Source organism: Numenius arquata, chromosome W (assembly GCF_964106895.1).
Source record: "Numenius arquata chromosome W, bNumArq3.hap1.1, whole genome shotgun sequence".
Lineage (NCBI taxonomy): Eukaryota > Metazoa > Chordata > Aves > Charadriiformes > Scolopacidae > Numenius > Numenius arquata.
This window is the reverse complement of record NC_133615.1, coordinates 25,342,897-25,361,042: the sequence shown is the minus strand read 5'-3', so window position 1 is coordinate 25,361,042 and position 18,146 is coordinate 25,342,897. Positions and strand designations below refer to the sequence as shown.

Sequence of the window (18,146 nt, the reverse complement as noted above, 5' to 3'; positions counted from 1 at the left end):
GAGGCACCCGCCGGGTCACACAGACAAGCACCAGGTGCTTGCTCTGTGCCCTATGGCCAGGGACTAGTCCCTGCCCTCCCCGAGGCTTCTTATAACCTGGAGGCTTGGTGAACCGGGGGTGGTGGTGGCTCCGCCCAGGCTCCCTCAGCAGCACCTCCCACCAGCTGTCAGCCCCAGCACAAGCAGGGGGCTTGTCCTGGCTTCAAAAAGCCCCAAAAAGAGCTTCTCGTTGGCCTTTTTGCTACAGATCCCTCCCCAGCGCAGTCTTACCTGCCCTGAAGCTGGTCTCCGTGGCAATGACCGTTTGGCACGTTAATGGGTCGTTTAAAGTTACCGGTTGTTTAAAGTTAAAGGATGTGATTGGCCTTCTGGGCTGCAAGTGCACATTGCCTGCTCATGTCCAGCTTCTCATCCATCAGCACCCCCAAGTCCCTTTCCTCAGGGCTGCTTTCTAATACCTCATCCCCTAGTCTGTATTGATAGTGAGGATTGTTCCGGCCCAGGTGCAGAACCCTACACTTACTCTTGTTGAACCTCATGAGGTTCATCTGGGCCCACCTCTCCAGCCTGTCCAGGTCCCTCTGGATGACATCCCGTCCCTCTGGTGTATCGACAACACCACACAGCTTGGTGTCATCTGCAAACTTGCTGATGGTGCACTCAATCCCTCTGTCTATATCATTGATAAAAATGTTAAACAGTACCGGTCCCAGTACGGACCCTTGAGGGACACCACTTGTCACTGCTCTCCATCTGGACTTCAAGCCATTGAGTACCACCCTCTGATATGTGTTTTCCAGCACCCCACGTGTGAGTCACTTGAGCGTGTTTACAGTCCTCGCCAATCTTCCGTTACTTTCCCACATTCCACCCCCTCGCTCAAGAGACCGCTTCTGCTGGGATTGACAAAGCTGGAGATGTTCATTTAGGCTTGCAGGGTATAGTACAGACTAATTTACAGAGGCATGCAATAAACATATGTAGAAAAAGGAATAAACATATCTCTACAATAATGCTTTGAATCAGGTGCCCTGTTCCTCCTATCCAGGAATTAAACCCCTCAACCAGCCAGGCACCACCAGTAGGTTGTTCCGTTTGATGTATTCAGTCCTGGAGAATGTTGAATGTTGTGCTCTATGCTGACTGTTTCATCAGTTACGTTGAAGCAACATGTTTTCAAAGTCGAAGAAGCGTTTCTGGTGTCCAGGGAGGAAATCATCTACTGTCAGTCAATTTGTAATGTTCATTGGCACATAGCCGTTACCTACTCAGAAAAGAGAGCAATGAGAGACATTAATATCAAAGTCACTCAGCACAGTATAATTCTATAATACAGCTGCTGGTGTTGATGCACCACTGAAACAAGTTGTCTAAAGATCTGCAGCTGTTAATCTTCCCTTAGTATAAAATGCAGACAAGTTAGTTGCAGTAGAGGCTAACCAAATCTAAGTGTTTACATGTTGATTTTGCAGAGATGTATCCAGGGCATGTGCTTGTAGTACCAGACTACAAAGCATGATGTGCCAACCTGTGACAGGGGAGGAAAACAGCAATGGCATCTCCTTCCAGTGATACATACGTGCTGCTCCAGCTCCTTCAGCTACTATTACTTCGGGTTTGATAACCTGATGTGGGGTAATTGCCCACACGGATTGTAGAGCTATGGCTTGTGCTTTTTCAGATTGAACTTCAATTCGATGTTGGGTTTGCAACACCAATAACAGCATTCCAATGCTATCTCTTCTAGATAAGGCACAGGTATTCGCGGAAGACACCCGAAATACAAAAACTCAAGAATCTGATATTAACAAAGGATGTAAAATAAGAGGAGAAGTTGGGTTATGATGTACAGCGGAACCTTGTAATGCCTTGGACCAAAACCCTACAGGTTCTTTCTGATTTTTCATCCCAGTCATCTGCCACAATCCTGAGACTGTATCATCTGGAATTGTTACTAATTCAAATGAATATCCTTGCTTAGGAGTGTATAATTGTGCATGCTCAATCAAAGCATCTTTGCAGGCATCAAAGGCTTCTTGTTGTTGCTTGGTCCCCTGCCAGACAACTTTCTTCCTAGTTAATTTCTGCCAAAGGCACATTAATATGACCAAATGTGGCACAAAAGTTCTCCAGTACCCTAAAAGTCCTCCAAAGGTCTGTAACTGTTTTACTGTGATTGGTACAGGAAATGGCTGCCTTGTTTGATGTACCTGATTTGGTATTTTTCTGATCTGTCCATGCCAAACTATTCCCAAAAATTGTAGAGTAGCACTTGGGCCCTGTATTTTCTTTGGATTATTTGCCCAACCTCGGTCCTGCAAATGAACTTTTAGCAATTCGGCAGCTGCTTGATGTGGGTTCAGTTAAAGTTCGCTCACACAGCTAAGATTTATGTGCATCTGGAGCAACAGCGTGTGCCAGTAGCGACCTTGAGAGCAGGGGAGGAATGAGAAACATAAGTTACACATCCTGAAGCTCATCCTGACAAAAACAGAACACAGTCTGGGAACCGAAACTTGTCCTGGTAGCAGAGTACCTGTTATTGTGATAAGCTCAGTAGAAGGTAGAAAATATTTTTGTAAGTCCATGATTGGGCATTATGAGGGGAGTGGGTTTGTGTCTTAGTGTATATAAGTTTCTCGGTGTAGCAATAAAGGAGGTCGGATTTGGATTCGCTTACTGCATGACCTACGAGTCCGTGATTTCTTCATATGCCACAAATGGCGCCCGAACAGGGTTAAAGATTCAGCACGACGGTGATCAAGGATCGGTGGCGTACCCCCGTGAGCCGGACGGAAGACGTTGATCACCAAGGAGCTCCTATATACTCATTGCTGCATGATATAAGGTTAGCACAGCGAGGGGCCGGGGAAGGTATTATTATAATGGGGTAGTCTACGATGAAAGCGCAGCAGATACATAAAGCACTTTTAATGAAAATCGTTAAGGAACAAGGATTAAAGTTACAGCCTCTTAAGCTTGTACAGCTTTTAGTATGGATTCGGGATCATTGTCCGTGGTATCCCCCCAACGGGTCTTATGATCTTTCTGACTGGCAGAAAGTGGGAGAATGCTTGCAAGCGCGACTAATTACTGATCGTGATGTTAATCCTGATAATATCGTAACGTGGCGTGTCATATATACGGCGTTAAGAATATTCCTACCGATAAAGTGTTTGCTAACTCAGATTTTCCGCCTCTGCCGGCTGATTTATTAACTTTAGAGGATACAGCTCCGGCTGGTTCAGACCCTGACGCTGAGCCTGTCTGTGATTCAGCTCAGCAGCCGCAATTGCCGGTAGCTGCTACAGTAGAAGCAGCCGACGACTTAGACTCACAGATACCTGAGGATCCCTTCGATCCAGGTCCTATTGACTCTGATCAAGAGCCTGATTTGTACCCGCCTTTAACTCCGGTTAAAGCTATGGTGGCTTCTGCACCAACCGCGGAACAGATCTTACAAAATACTAAACGAATGACTGTTAGTCGTGCCTCTGTTACGCGTCCGCCGCCTTATGCTCCTTCTCTAGACGTGCCTCCTAATGATTCTCATGATAAGGCAAGAAGGGATTTCGTGGAAGTGTGTAGAAAAAGGGCTTCTGCCGTGCGTGGCACGGGGGGGCCACGTGGCCGTTCCCGCGGAATCAACATCAAGAGATTTCAGAACTGTCATTTGCCAGTATCCGACAGGGAGCGCAAGAGCCTTACATAGAATTCATAGACCGCTTGCAAACAGCTGTTTCTCGACAGATTGAACTTCCAGCAGCTGCTGAACTTTTATTAATGCAATTAGCAGTGGAAAATGCTAACACTGAATGCCGCAGGGCTTTAGACCCTATACATGGCAAGGCCACCACTTTGAATGAACTTATTAAAGCGTGTCAGCATGTAGGAACGGAAGAGCACAGGTTTGAGATGTTAGCGACGGCATTGGCTCAACAACTAACCGTGGCTCGTGCTGCTATTAAATGTTTTTCGTGTGGGCAGGACGGACACATGAGAAAGGATTGCCCAAAACGAAGGGGAGAAAGGGATAAGACTCCGAATGAATTATGTCCTCGGTGCCAGAAAGGATATCATTGGAGCAATCAATGTCACTCTAAATATGATAAAAATGGTAATCCCTTACCCTCTCCGCGGTCGGGAAACGCCAGGAGGGGCGCGCAGTCCGGTGCCCCATGCAATCCCAACAGGGCCCAAGGGCAGATGCTGCAATTAGCACCACAGCAGGGGAATGGACAAGCAATGCAGGCATCATCCCCCGCCATGCCACCCCCGGAAGTGCCGGGTTGTATGTGGCAACTGCCGCCACAACAAACGTAAATGATACTTCTGTGCACCTGATATCGACGGGACTGCAAGGGCCGCTGCCTTTTAAAGGACATGCTTTGTTACTGGGCTGGTCTTCCACTACAAAGATGGGTTTGTTTGTTTTACCTGGGATTATTGATAGTGACTATCGGGGAGAAATTAAAATCATGGTATGGACTCCGAATCCTCCCTGTACCATACCAGCAGGTGAATGCATTGCTCAATTAATACCTCTCCCTAGTTTGTCTCCCTTAACAGACGACACTGCTGCATCGGCACTGATCCGTGGAGCTGGAGGTTTCGGGAGTACAGGATCCCCACAGATTTATTGGACTCAGCAGATCACGACTCAACAACCCTTTCTTACTTGTCGACTTAATGGTAAAGATTTTTCAGGGTTGGTAGATACTGGAGCGGATATTTCTATCATCCGTAAGTCTGGCCATCTGAATGGCCTGTTGTGGACACAGCTGCTTTAATTACTGGGGTGGGAGGAACTCAGCTTCCTCAACAATTGCTACAATTCCTGCTGGTTGAAGGACCAGATGGGAAAATAGCTAAATTGAAACCATACATTCTACCAGTACCCTGTACATTATGGGGCCGTGACTTGATTTCACAATGGGGTTTGCTTTTAACGACACGTTTTTGACTGGGGTCGCTGATGTCCAGCCGCGGCTCAAACTTACGTGGTTAACCAATTCCCCTGTTTGGGTTGATCAGTGGCCCCTCAGAGGTGAGCGGTTGGAGCGAACGCGAGAGCTGGTTGCAGAACAATTGCAGTTAGGACATATTGTCCCTTCTACAAGCCCATGGAATACTCCAATTTTTGTAATACCTAAGAAATCGGGCAAATGGCGATTATTGCAAGATTTATGGGCAATTAATGCTGTTATAGCTCCAATGGGTGCACCGCAATTGGGACTGCCGAATCCTGCAATGATACCACAATCTTGGAATCTTCTTGTTATCGATTTAAAGCATTGTTTCTTTACAATTTTTCTGCATCCTGATGATTGTCCACATTTTGCCTTTTCTGTACCTTCTATTAACAATGAAGGGCCTATGGAGAGATATCATTGGGTAGTGCTTCCTCAAGGCATGAAAAATAGTCCAACTATTTGTCAATTTGTTGTTTATTCTGCTTTGAAACCAGTGAAAACACAATTTCCTACTCTGTTGTTTTATCATTACATGGATGATATTTTAATTGCTGTGCCTGATGAGTTTCAGTTACAATCTGTGTTTGCTGAGGTGAAATTGGCCATGGAACGCTACGGACTTTGGATTGCACCTGAGAAGGTACAGTCTATACCACCTTGGAAATATCTGGGTTGGCAAATCTTAGATAAAACCATTATTCCACAACCCATACGAATTGTCAATACAGTAACTACATTGAATGAGTTACAAAAATTATTGGGAATCATTAATTGGCTATGACCTTTATTGGGGATTTCTACAGAATTATTATCTCCCCTGTTTGACCTTTTGAAAGGCGATTCTGATTTGTCATCCCCAAGATCGATTACGGGGGAAGCTTCACAAGCATTGCAGATTGTGGCAGAAAGGGTTAATACAGCCTTTGCATCCAGGTATGATTTAAATTTACCTTTTCGTCTCTTTTTAATCCCTAATTCTTTCCAGCCGTACGTGCTTATTGGCCAATGGCATGAAAAGGAACAACAGCTATTTGTACTAGAATGGCTTTTCCTTCCTCATTCATTTTCAAAACCTGTAACTACTTTGCTTGAGATGTTTGTGAGATTAATTTCTACAGGTCGAGTGCGATGCCAGCAACTTCGAGGAACTGATCCGGATTTCATGCATATGTACATCACGAAGGAAGATTTTACGGTAATGCTTCGTGAGAGTTTGTCTTTACAGGCAGCCTTTGTGGACTGCCTTGGCAAAATACTTTATACTCTGCCGAAGCACCGTCTGCTTAACTCCCTAAAAGATGTTCCTCTACAGCCTCTTTTTTTGCAGCAATCTTTGCCAATCCCTAATGCCTGAACGGCATTCATTGATGGCCCTGGAAGAACGGGCAAGGCTGCTGTTGTCTGGCAAGAGGCCACACGTGGGTGGCAACACTCTGTTGTTCTTCAGTCAGGTTCTACTCAATTGGTTGAGCTTGCAGCTGCTGTCCATGCATTCAGTTTATTTGCTGCTGAACCCCTTAATGTTGTCACTGACTCTGCCTATGTCTTTGGTATTATATGAAGATTAGAAAAATCCTTTTTAAAGGAAGTTGCAAATCAGGACTTGTTTGATCTCCTCTCCAGACTGTATATATTGATTTCACGGAGAGCTCATTCTTATTTTGTGTCTCATTTACGTTCTCAAACTACATTGCCTGGGCCTATGGTTGAAGGTAATGCTGTTGCCGATTCTTTTACTATGACTGTTGTGGTACCTAAGAAACTTCAACAGGCTCAACTCTCCCATTAATTTTATCATCAGAACGCCAAGGCACTCTCCAAGGATTTCCAGCTTACACTGCAGCAGGCACGCGAAATTGTCTCTGCCTGTCCAGATTGCCAGCGTCTCCTGCCATTTCCTACACAGACTGGATCTAATCCTCGTGGATTGCAGCCCAATGAACAATGGCAAACTGATGTTACTCATATTTCTGCGTTTGGAGTTTTTCGCTTTGTACATATTACTGTTGACACCTTTCCTGGGTTTATCGTTGCTTCTGCACACAGGGGCGAAAAGGCTAAAGATGTCTGTCGCCATTGGCTTCGTGCGATTGCTGTTTTAGGTATTCCACAGAAAATTAAGACTGATAACGGGCCAGGATATGTCACCAGACAGACAAAAACCTTTTTAGCCGAGTGGGGTATCCTGCACATTACAGGTATTCCCCATTCTCCGACTGGTCAAGCAATTATAGAGCGTTCTCATCTTACTCTGAAAAATATGCTTCATAAACAAAAAAGGGGGAATCCCCTGGGTATCACACCTCAGGAACAATTAGATAAAGCCACTTATGTTCTAAATTTTTTGAATCTTATGTGTGCTGACAATTTGACTGCTAATCGACGGCGATATGGTTTGCCGGATCAGACAAATATGAAGCCTACTGTATTTTACAAAGACTTACAATCAGGACAATGGATGGGTCCAGTACCCTTGTTGTCATGGGGACGTGGTTATGGTTGTGTTTCTTTATCCACAGGACCATACTGGTTACCTGCAAAAAATATCAAGCCTGCCAACACTATACAGAAATATGCAGAATCTGTTGAAGACGTCTCTCAAGGCGAAGATAAAGAGGAAGATTCTAATCTTGCTCAGGTTTAATCATGTCGCATGTGTCTCACATTATCATATGTATGTTATGTAGCTCAGTAACTAGAGCTTATGTCTATTGGGTGCATGTTTTAGACCTGCCTGTGTTTAGGCCTCTCACATGGTGGGATCCAGTGTCACCTTTAATAATGACACGAGATGGATGAGAGGAATTTGATTACCACCATCGTACGATGATCTTAACAATTCCTTTGAGACTAACCATACATTTTATAGTGACTTACATGTGTGCCACATGGGCCAATGCTGCTAGGCCTGAGAATCAATCTCCTTATATAAATTTTACTACTCAGTTACATTTTATTGGATGGCAATAAATAAATGGCAAAACTAATTAGTTAGACAATTATTCTATCACCCGATGACCCCTCCCCACCCAGAAAGGGGAATCGGAGAACACAAAGAAACACAAGGGTTGAAGTATAAATAGATTTAATAGACTAAGACTAAATAATTAACAATAATACTAAAGAACCGGTATTAATCCCAATACTGATATAAGATATACAGAAATTATACTCAGCCATCTATATCAGTAGGAAGCTGTGCACTCCCAGCAGTGGATAACAAGTATCGGACACTGCGAGCGCAATGGCTTCAGGAGGAAGGGAAGGCCTCAGGGTTCCGGCACCGGGGCAAGGAGTTGTCTGGACCGCCGCCATCAGGGAGAGAGCCCGCTACGCAGCAAACTTTTCTAATTTATATTGGGTGTGACGTTCATGGTATGAAATACTCCTGTTGGCCAGCCCGGGTCAAATGCCCAGGCCTCGCTCCTCCTTGTCCCTGCACCTGGCAAGGCTCAAAAACACTAACCTTGAATCCCACAGAGCCTGGCTGGCTATAAAGTAAATATTTTCACAAATTCAGACACTAGAGTCTTCTAAAAGTGCAATTTTCCCCAGCATTAGAAGAAAAGTTAGTCCTGTGTCTCTCAACCCAGGACAGGTTGGCTTTCTGGGCTGCTAGCGCACATTGTTGGCTCATGTCCAGCTTTTCATCCACCAGTTACCTCCAAGTCATCAGCAGGGCTGCTCTCAATCCCCTCGTCCCCCAGCCTGTATTGATACCAGGCATTGCCCTGACCCGCGTGCAGGACCTTGCACTCGGCACAGAATGTGAACATGGCACAGAGTTTGATATATTTTAATAATTTTACAACAGGGGTATTGATTAATTGACACAAACGTTTCCTGAATTCCTGACTGAGGAGAAACTGTTAATATTGCACTGGCTCAGAACTAAATGCCAAACTGAACCTCTTTCCAAAATGACAAAGTGCAAAGCTGTTGCAATCAGTATTGGTTACTTGGGTTTTTGGAAGTGTTTGGAAAAGTGCTTTGGGTTTTGGATGTAATAGTAAAGTATTTTTCTATTTTAGCTACGGATAGTAAATGAGATTACTAGGAATTTCTTTGCTGCTCTTGCAAAGGAAAACAGCATCAGCTCTTCTCACAGAAGAGATCGTTTTTCTTTTCTCAAGAGGCTTAAACACAGGCATGCACTAGATTGCTCCTTTTGAGTTTGGTTTTGGATGTAAACACTGCACTTGTAAATCTTCAGTCTTGTGCTCAAAGTGGACAGATATGGTTGAAATTTTCAGAGTTTATTGGTGTCTTTTTGTGTGCATAAATTCAACCTTTGCACTGATTCTTTTCAGAGGTACAAATTCTATGGAATCGATGGCAGGCCAGGTCGAATGTCAGTTACAGGACACTTGGCAGTGCTTTTTTTCTACACCTGTGCTGCTGTGGCAAAACATGACAGTGGACCAGCAGTGTCAATCTTTGCTTCAAAACTCACCCAAGCCGCTTTTTTGAATGCAGATGTGCTTTGACTTCAGTCTTTTTCATCTCTGCTCAGGTTACCAATTGCACAACTACTGGCTCTTCTGAAAAGAGTTTAAAGGCAGCAAGAGGAGCAATCTGGAGTTGAAAAATTGACCAGTAGGCAGCTTGCACAATTGTGCAAGCTTTTTCCTAGTATGAGAGGCCACAGGTTTGTGTGTGTCTGGCATATGTAGGCATAGAATACTGACAGCAGAAATTCTTGGGGAAGTCTCAAGTTGGTAAGTTTCCCCTTGCCGTGAATGAAATTCCTCAGCTTTCTTTGAAAGCATTGCCAGAAATCTTCAGTTTTACATAGTAATTTTTAAAGACTTATAAGTAATAGATGTTTTCTTTTATTTTCAGCTTCTTTGTAATACTGGCCATGCTGAAGAAAAACTAGGTTTTACGTATGACAGTATCATAATATGGTAAGTAGTAAGGGTCACTAGAGCAATAATAGGGTACATAATCGTTCTAGGTGCAATTAAATCAATTGTATTTGTATTTTTGAGCTAGTGTTTTGTAGTTCTAATGTGTTTGAAACTTCATAATGCAAATATATACACCTTAAAAATATTTTAATGAGTAAAATTAAATACATTATATGCTTTCAGGCAAAGAGGGGGAAAAACCCCTCCAAGTTAAAGTGTGTATTTCTTTATTATATTCCTCAGAAATGTAAAGAAATACCTCTAAATATCTCAGTACTTGCAGAAAGCACTTTTACTAAAAAATGTGCTCTTACAGAATTTAGAGCATACTCTTGAAGTAGAACCAGGATTTAAAGATAAACATTTTATGTTAATTTGGTGTGAATATATATCTTTATAGCATCGCTTTCCTTGCTACTGAAACACCTTGTGTATGTACTTTCAAGGGGAATTTTCCTATGTTGTGTTGCCATTTCTGACAGTCAAACTACATGCTTATTTCCAGAACTTCTGTGGTTTTGCACAGACAGTAAATTTGTCCTGACACTCAGCATTGGTGGCAGAGACACCTAAGATCTAGTATCCAATATGATTTAGTGTTTTTTCAGTTTGGTTATCTGACTTAAGAAAGAAAGCTTAGAAAAAGCTAGTCACTGTTTGTGGAGGAAGAAGCAGCTGTGGACGCGGACCTGGGGAACAGCACTGATGACATCCTCGCACTGATGGGCAGAAAACCATGGGAAGACTAAATGGAGCAGCCAGTACACAGCTCCTGAGAGGGACAAGCAGGCGACATCCGCATGCTGTCTTTGTGTATACCATATATGGAACATGTTGTGAAAACTATGATAAGGTAGTAGCAGTGGGAAAGTACCGATGTGTTTTGTGAGACTAGGGAATGGAATAATACTAGCTGTGTGTTGAAAGATATATAAAGAGCTTTGTGATGCTAATAAAGGTCTTCGCTTTACTCTCCAGCGGAGTCCGTGTTGCTAATTGCCACAACTCTTCAAGTAAATTTTTGGGAAAACTTGTGTACTTTTTCTTGTGGGAATATTGTAAGTTGTTTTATTAAATAAAACCGATTTTCCTTGCTAGAGCTAAAAATGCTAATAAGTGTTTTTGTGAATCTGTATTTTGCTGTGAGCTTTAATAGTTTATTGTCTTCTGATCTTATTTATGTAATCTATTATAGTGTTTTATGATGGGACTAAACATTGCTTAAGAGTATAACTTCAAAATTCAGAGTTCTTAACCAAATAACTTAAAATACAAGTCTTAAAAGGTTATACAAATATTATTATTTGTTTTTATAGGAAAAAGATTGCGGAAAGACCTGCTAAGGTCTAGACTAGGGAAGTGATCGTCCCCCTGTACTCGGCCCTGGTGAGACCCCACCTCGAGTACTGTGTCCAGTTTTGGGCCCCTCACTACAAGAAAGACATTGAGGTGCTGGAGCGGGTCCAGAGAAGGGCAATAAAGCTGGTGAGGGGTCTAGAGCACAAGTCTTATGAGGAGCAGCTGAAGGAACTGAGGTTGTTTAGTTTGGAGAAAAGGAGGCTGAGGGGAAACCTTATTGCTCTCTACAACTACCTGAAAGGAGGCTGTAGAGAGGCGGGGGTTGGTCTCTTCTCCCAAGTCACGGGCTATAAGACAAGAGGAAATGGCCTCAAGTTGCACCATGGGAGGTTTTAGATTGGATATTAGGAAAAATTTTTACACCAAAAAGGTTATCAAACATTGGAATAGGCTGCCCAGGGAAATGGTGGAATCACCATCCCTGAAGGTATTTGAAGATGGGTAGATGTAGTGCTTAGCAATATGGTTTAGTGATGGTTTTTGCCAGTGTTAGGTTGATGGTTGGACTCGATGATCTGAAAGGTCCCTTCCAACCTAGACAATTCTATGATTCTGTGATTTAACGCTGTCCTGCACGACATCCTGGTCTCAAAATTGGAAACTCATGGGTTCGATGGATGGACCACTCAGTGGATAAGGAACTGGCTGAACGGCCACACTCAAATGGTTGTGGTCAATGGTTCAATGTCCAATTGGCGGCCAGTGACGAGTGGAGTTCCTCAGGGGTCGGTACTGGGACCAGTGCTGTTCAACATCTTTGTCGGAGACATGGACAGTGGGATAGAGTGCACCCTCAGCAAGTTTGCCAATGCCACCAAGCTCGGTGGCGCAGTCGACACGCTGGAGGGAAGGGATGCCATCCAGAGGGACCTGGACAGGCTTGAGAGGTGGGCTTGTGAAAATCTCATGAAGTTCAACCAGGCCAAGTGAAAGGTCCTGCACTTGGGTTGGGGCAAATCTCAAGCACAAATACAGGTTGGGTGGAGAATGGCTGGAGAGCAGCCCTGAGGAGAAGGACTTGGGGGTGTTGGTGGATGAGAAGCTCAACATGAGCCGGCAGTGTGCACTGGCAGCCCAGAAAGCCAACCGGATTCTGGGCTGCATCAAGAGAAGTGTGGCCAGCAGGTCGCGGGAGGTGATTCTACCCCTCTACTCTGCGCTCGTGAGACCCCACCTGGAATACTGTGTCCATCTCTGGAGTCCTCAACACAGGAAGGACATGGACCTGTTGGAACGGGTCCAGAGGAGGGCCACGAAGGTGATCAGAGGGATGGAGCCCCTCTCCTATGAAGACAGGCTGAGAGAGCTGAGGTTGTTCAGCCTGGAAAAGAGAAGGCTCCGGGGAGACCTCATAGCAATCTTCCAATATCTGAAGGGAGCCTACAGGAGAGCCGGAGAGGGGCTCTTTGTCAGGAGATTTAGTGACAGGACAAGGGGTAATGGTTTTAAATTGGAAGAGAGGAGATTTAGATTAGATATTAGGAGGAAATTCTTTCCTGTGAGGGTGGTGAGGCACTGGAACAGGTTGCCCAGGGAAGCTGTGGATGCCCCATCCCTGGAAGTGTTCAAGGCCAGGCTGGATGGGGCTTTGAGCAACCTGGTCTAGTGGAGGTGTCCCTGCCCATGGCAGGGGGGTTGGAACTCGATGATCTTTAAGGTCCCTTCCAACTCTCATGAATCTATGAATCTATGAAAAATTTTATCCAGTGAAAGGCATGGGTAAAATAATGAAAAGAAAAAATATATCATACCAGTAATTTTTCAGTGTGTAGTACTTCATAAATACATTTCAATAACTTGTAACTATCACATTATATTGGATCTGTGAAAACAATGCACAGATTTTTAGCTTTAAGTATCTTATGATTATTTCTTATGGTGATTTAATGTATTATGATTCCACAATAAGAACAATGTAGTCAGTATAATCAGTAAGGACACACAGTACCTACATCACATCAAGGTTAAGAAAATGGAAAAGCTATTAAATATATATCACACAAAAATTTCATAAATATTAAAATTGATATCTGTGCAGGGGGACAAAGGAGATTTGTGTTCTAGTGAAGTCCTTTAATACAAAATAAAGTATATGCAAAAGAGAAGTTCCTTTGTTGGAAATTTTAGAATTGTAGAATGGTTTGCGTTGGAAGGGACCTTAAAGATCATCTAGTTCCAACCCCACCTTCCACTAGACTAGGTTGCTCAAAGCCCCATCCAACCTGCCCTTGAACACTTCCAGGGATGGGGCAAATTCCCTGGGCAACCTGTTCCAGTGTCTCACCACCCTCACAGTAAAGAATTTCTTTCTAAGATCTAATTGAAATCTCCCCTCTTCCAGTTTAAAACCATTACCCCTCATCCTATTGCTGCACTCCCTGATAAAGAATCCCTCCCCATCTCTCCTGTAAGTCCCCTTCAGGTAGTGGAAGGCTGCTATAAGGTCTCCCCGGAGCCTTCTCTTCTCCAGGCTGAACAACCCCAACTCTCTCAGCCTGTCCTCATAGGAGAGGTGCTCCAGCCCTCTGATCATCTTCATGACTCTCCTCTGGACCCACTCCAACAGGTCCATGTCCTTCTTATGTTAGGGGCTCCAGAGCTGGACGCAGTACTCCAGGTGGGGAAATGCTATGTTGCTGCAACACATGAAGTTCTACTATCAGTTAAAACTAAACCAAGACTGGGCGTATGTGTTGGAATTTAGCACAAACGCTTTTTGAGATAATTAACTGTGTAAAGCATGAAAATATTTATTATATTGTTAACTGACAAGTGGTTTTGTATTTCTAAATGTCTGAGTTCCCTCTCAGTTCTTCGGCATATCACTAATTTGATGCAGATACCCTCTTAAATGCCACTGAAAAATAAATAAACCACCAGCAGCTACATAGCCAAATAGCCAAACACATTCATTGTACTTTATATATCACGGCATGTTTTAAATTTGAGTGCTGGTGCTGATGTTTACATATAAAATTGGTATTTGTATGCCTGGATGCTGGTTTGAATATCAAATACAGAACTGTAAACTCAAGTTTGCATATAGCTTTTCAATGTATTATCAGTGACTTTAAATACAGTATAAAATAGCTTACAGGCTATTATCTCTTCAGTTAATTTTATGTTTGATAGCCTCATAGCATTATACTTCCTTAGAGATTTACTGTATTTTTGAACCATCAATAAAAGGCACTTGTGTAAGATGAAATCTCAGCTCCACTGAAGGTAAGACCAAAAATCACTGACTTGAACAGAGCCAGAATTTCTTTATGTTTACAAGCTTAACTTGATAGCTTGCTACATTGCACTGGTTTGCACAGTGTATCTTACTTTCCTTGAGGATTATAGGAGACTTGATTATCAAGAGGAGTTGCTGATCCAGACACATTGGTTGTTACAGGTTTTTTATTATCTTGCAGTACAGCAAAAGCATCAAACATTACAAATACATGTTACATTTTCTGCACATGTTCACCTTCTTTATTGGGAGATCACTGTAAACTTCTTTTAATTTCCAGTGAGTTCTGATATATGTGCAAAGTGATATCTATTATTATGATTCATCTGTTCATTTTGCTTTGTTTTGCTACTTGCTTGTTCAGATAACAGCATCACTGATGATCTTTAGGGAAAAATGTTGTTTCTAAATGGATAAGCATGGAAATATTTCATTTCTATACTCCTGTTTAGCCAAGTCCAGTGTAAAAAATAATACTTAGAAGAAAAAGATAGTATCAAAATGGTGTGATAAATATACATATATATTTAATCTAGAAGTTTTTTCCAACCAGTTTATCATAAGTTTATAGGTCCATTTTAATGCCTAAATTACTATAGTGATGACAACACATCTTCATACTAAACCGAAATTAAATTTAACCTATATGTTCTGAATATATTTTGAGCAACACTATACTATGAAGTAGACTCTTCTATGTTTTATATCTCAGAGTGCTCTATGTAACACATTTAACTTATTGTTACTGCTTTACTATTAATATTAGTCAAAAAGTACTTACAAAATGGTCAGAATCACACAATCACAGAATTATAGGGGTTGGAAGGGACCTTCAGAGATCATCTAGTCCAACTCCCCCTTGCCAAAGCAGGTTCACCTAGAGCAGACTGGACAAGAACGCATCCAGGCAGGTTTTGAATATCTCCAGGGAAGGAGACTCCACAACCTCTCTGGGCAGCCTGTTCCAGAGCTCTGTTACTCCCAAAGTAAAGAAGGTTTTCCTCATGTTGAGATGGGATTTCCTGTGTTCTAGCTTGTGTCCATTGCCCCTTGTCCTGTAACCGGGCTCCACTAAGAAGAGTTGGACCCCATCTTCTTGACATCCGCCCTTTAGATATTTATAAGCATTGATAAGATTCCCTCTCAGTCTTCTCTTCTCCAGGATAAACAAACCCAGGTCTCTCATCCTTTCCTCATAAGAGAGATGCTCCACTCCCTTGATCATCTTTGCAGCCCTCCACTGGACTCCCTCCAGTAGTTCCCTGTCCTTCTTGAACTGGGGAACCCAGAACTGGACACAGAACTTGTGGAATAATTCCTAAAATAAAATTATATTAAGAATATAGCATTGTTCACACATTAAGGAAAGGTATAAAATCAAAATGTTTCCAGGATGGAACACAGCGGTGGCTGGTATGCGAGGAATCTGCTACATCTATGACTCCCTGAACAATATTGCTTGCAAAAGCAATATGGAGGATGGAGTGGAGTGAAGATTCCACGGCCAAGCTCTGTGATAATACAGCACATATGGGAACAAGGTGATCCTATGGAACTGATAAGCTGTGGAGGAATGGCTGAGTAAAAAGGGGCACGACTTGATTGCAATGAGCAACCCAGTCTTTGATCTAGATAAAAGCCCGGAGGTGACCGTGAACTTTCCTTGAAAAGCAGAAGTATGAAGAAGTAGCTACATGGTAAACAAAAGATAAGCGTAACTGCGTCCGGGAGATAGAGAAACATCTGCTGCGCGTGGACAAGAGGTCTGCACCAATTGTGTGAGTGCTCTAGGCGCGTGAACAGAGACTGTAAGCCAATCGTATAGCTGTTGCTAGCGCGTGCTCCTATTACCTGTCTATATATACTCTGTGTGAACTTGAATAAAGTGAGAACGATCATACTCATATTGAGACTCCATCGTTACTCCGGGTCCGTCTCCCACTCCGACATCTGGTAGCAGAGGATGGCTCAGCAGGACTGAGTTCTCCGAGTCTGCGGTAAGCAGCTAGAGGAGGGGAGTGGGAAACCACAGCTGGGAGGAGTGCTGCTCGGGCGCAAAGGCGGGAGCAGACAACGGTGCGAGGTGGCCTCTCGCCTCCCAGGCGCAGTGATGCAAGTAGAAGCTGCGGCCACGCTACTCGCTGGAATCCTCTCTAAGAGAGGGAATGAAGTACCGGCGAAACTGTTGATCAAGTTAATTAAATTAGGACAGCGATGGGGTCATTTTTCTGACACACCTATGTTGTTTTCTGTCTCAGAAAAGGCGGAAGTAAGTGGGGCGAAGCCAGAACGGAAAAGTAATGCACATGCGGAAGTGCCTCCTCAGAAAACTCCAGCAGAGGAGGGGCCCGAAACGTCTACTGATCTCATCGATTTGGGAGGAGCAGCGTGTCAGCCTCCGCCCACAGCACCTCCTCCAGCAACTCCGCTTCCCTTGTATCCACCGTTACCCTCCTCCAGTGATTCGTCTGGTCCGCCAACTCCACCTGCCGACAAGAGTCGTAAACTGTCCTCAGACACCACAGACAAAATGTTGTCCGATCACAGCGAATCAATTCATAAGCAGTTGCAGTGGTTGAAAGAGCATGCAAACAAAATTCGTCAAAACCATGGGTTTTTAGATGGGTGGCTGACTAACTTGTTTGGGAATATGCCACAATGGTTAGTAGGCTTGCTTGTTGAAGGCTTGCGCATTATAATAACCCTTATGATCATAGGTCTATGCTTATGTTTAGTGCTTAGTTGTATTAAGAGAGCTATGTTAAAAGTAGTAAACCAAGCCTGGATTGCTCAAAAACAAGAAGGGGGAATTGTGGAGGAATGGCTGAGTGAAAAGGGGCACGACTTGATTGCAATGAGCAACCCAGTCTTTGATGTAGATAAAAGCCCAGAGGTGACCGTGAACTCTCCTTGAAAAGCAGAAGTATGAAGAAGTAGCTACATGGTAAACAAAAGATAAGCGTAACTGCGTCCGGGAGATAGAGAAACATCTGCTGCGCGTGGACAAGAGGTCTGCACTAATTGTGTGAGCGCTCTAGGCGCGTGAACAGAGACTGTAAGCCAATCGTATAGCTGTTGCTAGCGCATGCTCCTATTGCCTGTCTATATATACTCTGTGAAAACTTGAATACAGGGAGAACGATCATACTCATATTGAGACTCCATCGTTACTCCGGGTCCATCTCCCACTCCAACAATAAGCGGCATGCTTGCTACCCTGAGCCAACAGTCTGTCAAATTTTGATGAAATGCTGTCCTTTGTGCAAACTTTGCTCATTATAATGTCATTATAATACCAAAACACACCTCCAGGCCAAAGGCTACCCTCTTCCAAGGTGCGACCACTCCTCCTTGAGTCTGCGCCCTGAGTTTTTTGTAAACTATACCTTTAAATGCGAGGCAAGAGAATTTTACACCAATCATAATAAAGGTATTTATGACTAGAGCCACTCAAACTCCACCTTGAAGGTAAAAAATAGTATAAAAATAGCCCAAGAAAGGGGGGATGCTAGGGAAGACACCATCGTGAACAAGTCAGGGAGGACCCCATCATGGACTGCCTTTGACTCCTGGGACCAGTCGATGGGCTGAGCCTCTTTCCCCCCATAGGGACGCCTGTGGGTAAGACAGACTATACCGAGTGCTTCCTCGGGGAACTTAGAAATC

General features: G+C 43.6%; 1 non-coding gene across 1 annotated transcript; it reads left to right on the top strand.

Moving 5' to 3' along the window:
* Window positions 1–3,588: 3,588 nt before the first annotated feature.
* LOC141476827 (U11 spliceosomal RNA) lies at window positions 3,589–3,714 on the top strand. The gene has a single exon (XR_012463686.1). It is a non-coding gene; the product is annotated as a U11 spliceosomal RNA (small nuclear RNA).
* The last annotated feature ends 14,432 nt before the right edge of the window (window positions 3,715–18,146 follow it).